We start from the raw sequence: 3,332 nt of genomic DNA, 5'->3' as shown, positions 1-3,332 counted from the left end.
AGCGTCTGCTGAGGCCCAGTTGCTACTTAGGAAAACGTCTGCCTACGGGGGGGGGGGCAGCTGGGTGGGGGCCAAAGTGAGGTTCTGAGAGGAATGGTCAGATGGGCAATCATCAAGACCCACCTCCGGCCGCCCTGTGACGGTTGCTGGAAGCCCTGCTGTGAGCCGACTCCACGTGGAGGTAGGTCATGGCCAGTCCTTAGCTCCCCCAGGCAGCCCCTGGGCGAATCGAGGGGTCAGGACAGCATGGACTGGCTTGGAGTCCTGGCAAGCTTTGAACGTGAGAACTGGACATTTCACAGATGGAAGTGTGTGGCCCAGAGAGGGGAGGGGTGGTTCAAAGGCGCCCAGCAAGGATTGACAGGTCTTATTTTTTCATAATGACAGTGATGGCTCCCCATGGCTGGAGCACCCTCTATGTGCCAGGCCTGTGCTAAGCACTTTACACACAATTCTATGGGGGCCACTATGAGTGCCCCCACTTTACAGATGAAAGAAACGAGGCTCAGAGAGGCTTAGGCAACTCTGCCTAGAGAGCTGCGGGCGAGGGAAGAAGACACGCTCAGGCAGACGGACTGTGGACCCTGGCTCCTTCCACAGCCCGTGGACCTCTTAGGCAGCTTCCCAGGGCACACCTGCCCCTTGTCTGGTATACCTGGGGATCCCTGCCCAGGCGCCACAGAGTCCCCATGAATCATGCCTGCCCTGGGAAGTCGGCACCCTCACTGCCAAGAACGCACTTAGAGTGCACTCCTAAATGCTGGAGGAAGACGAATCCCCTTCCTGGGATGGGTTCTGGGTTTACCCAGCTCTAAGTCAAGGTAGGGGAGGGGAGTGTCCTGACCTTCCGCTTCCTAGCTCTGCTGTGGACAACTTAGGATGCTCTTAGGTGGGGACCACTGGAGAGAAACTGGGCTGTTTGTCCATCGATCTGATGGAAGAGGGAGAAAAGACCTCCATGCCAGCTGGGGATGCCAGCTGGGGAAGGGCGAGGGTGTCTGCATGCCCCAGGTGGGGGAGTGGGAGCTCTCCCTCCCATCAAACAGACGACAAAGTTTGTCGGTCCGGGATGGGGAGGAAGCAGGTTGGCGATCGGTGGAAATTGGGAACAAGCTAGCCTGTTCTGTGGGTCTTCTCCCCGGTGCCTGAAAACGCGAAGGCGGAAGGCGTCCGTCTCATCAGAGGTGAGGAAGGCGGCCTTGGTTTGACACACAGCCATCGGTTTGTCAGAGACCTGGCTGCATTGGTGGCAAGGAAAGGGCACCTTCTTGGGGGGTGGCCACCGCGCCTGCACCCGGGGCCGCAGCTGGCGCGCATCTGTAGCCTGGCCGGGCCCGCACCTCCGCGGCTGGCAGGGTGCGGGCGCCAACTAGCGGCAGCTCCTGCCACCGTGCCTGCCAGGCGGCCGGGCGACCTTGGTCTGCGGACGCAAGGGCCTGCACCCCGCCCCCCAGTACCTTGCATCTGGTGCCCATGGAGAGCCAGCGCTCTACGGAGGGCCGGAGCCGTGCCGGGCCCTGCGCCAGGTGCCAGGGCTCACAAGAGTCCCCTACTCTCTGGGAACCCGTCTGTGAACCCGCCGTAAGGGGAGAGGGAGAAATCAGGCGGAGGGACAAGCAAAGGGCACGGTGCAAACCCAAACCACTCGACAAATGGAATTTACCACCACCTGAAACTGTGGGTCATGGTCCCGCAACCGCTCCAGGGCAGCACGTGTTGCCCGCCCCCAGCCTGGGCCCTACCTGGCCACGACGCGCTGGGCCTTCCCGGAGATGTTCCTGGAGATGGGAACGCCCAGGCTGGATCGCTCGCTTTCCTCTAGTTCTGCTGCTCGTGCCAGCGCGTCCGAGGGCGCGCGGGCCTGGGTCCGCAATCGACAACTGCCAGGCGCAGGCTCTCTTACAAGGTTCAGTAAGGGACCTTTGCCGTTCTTGCTTTCGAAATGGCCTGAGGGCGTGATATGAGGTCTCGAGCGGGGCAGGGGCCAGCTCTTCCGACGGTCGGGATGAGGCCAGAGTCCTTCACCCCTTGAGCGCACGAGGGGCTTGATTTCGTTTGGCGACGACGAAATGGCGCACGCTGGGCAGGGGTCAGATCCGTGATGAGATCTTGCGGCCACCGTCGAATCCTAAGCTTCTTTGCTTCCGAGGCTTGGAATTGACTGTTTTGCACCTGTCGAGAGCCGGAGGCAACGAAAATATAGCCCAGTCTCCAAAGCGGCGGGGAGGCTCAGCACGCGTTCGTTCCCCAGAGTCTAGGGAGGGGTCTGGGGCGATAATTCAGAATGATTGGGGCTTGATCTTTCCCGTTGCCCTCCCAGCTGTAGCCGTCCCCTAGGCCTGCTCGACTGACTTAAGAGGCGGGAGAGGAAGGGGTTGTTTGCAGTGAGAGGTTGCAGTTGTTTGCCCGGGAGAGGTTGGGCCACGCGGCTGGGAGTGGGAGCGGGGACGCGGAGCCAGGAGGGCAGGCAGTGCCTTGGCGAAACTGTCAGCGGTCCCTGCAGCGCAGCCAGAGCGCACGAGCCCAAGAAGTGGGGATTGGATCCGCGGAGGCCACTTCCCACACGCATGGAGAAAGAAAATTCTCTCCTCTGAAAGCCGGGGCCCTTAGCTTTGCAGCCACTGCTCAGTTTTTCTTTTGTCGCCGACGCGCGTAGTGTTTCACGATGCAGGACCGTAGTTACACGCGTAAAGGAAAAAAATCGGGAAAACGCATTTTGCAGGCCTCGTCGTGTTTTTCAAAGAGCCACAGGCCGCCACAACGAAGAACGACGCCGCGAGGCCTGCGAGATCCTGAAACTTGTTTTGAGGGGAGAGTAGAGAGCAAAGGGGTTGTTGGCCCCAGGCTACTTAGGGTCCCTGGGAGACTCCCTTCCGTCTGTCCTCGGTTTGGCACAGGGGCCACCGAGGCTGGGACCAAAGCCGCGCAGGGCTGGGAGCGGCAGAGGCCGCCGGCCGGGCGTGGACGGCGCACAAAAATCCCATGTGGGTTGGAGGCTCTTGGGTCAGAGTAATTTGCGGGAGGAGGGAGGTGAGTAACCTCTTTGGGGCGGCTCCCAGTGCGGTGTCACCGGCCCTGGGCTCCCGCGGCCCCCAGCCCGGGGTTGCAGAAGTCACAGGCCCGAAGCAGCAAGAGCTGGGGAAGCCTGGCCGCGGCCAGCGGGGAGGAGGAGCGAAGGGGTTGCGCCCCAGCGTCAGGGAGATGCGACCCGGGAGAGGGCGACAAGGGCGCCTTCTGTGGGACCCGGACGTTCTAAGCAAATTTCTAGCATCTGCCCCGGGCTCCCAGAGCTCTCGGGGGCCCTGGGCTGTGGCACGGGGGCCTCCTCCGCG

The sequence above is a fragment of the Mandrillus leucophaeus genome, unplaced genomic scaffold, assembly GCF_000951045.1.
Source record: "Mandrillus leucophaeus isolate KB7577 unplaced genomic scaffold, Mleu.le_1.0 Scaffold185, whole genome shotgun sequence".
In the NCBI taxonomy this organism is placed as follows: Eukaryota; Metazoa; Chordata; class Mammalia; order Primates; family Cercopithecidae; genus Mandrillus; species Mandrillus leucophaeus.
The sequence above is the reverse complement of the archived record's forward strand: the minus strand, read 5'-3'. Positions refer to the sequence as shown.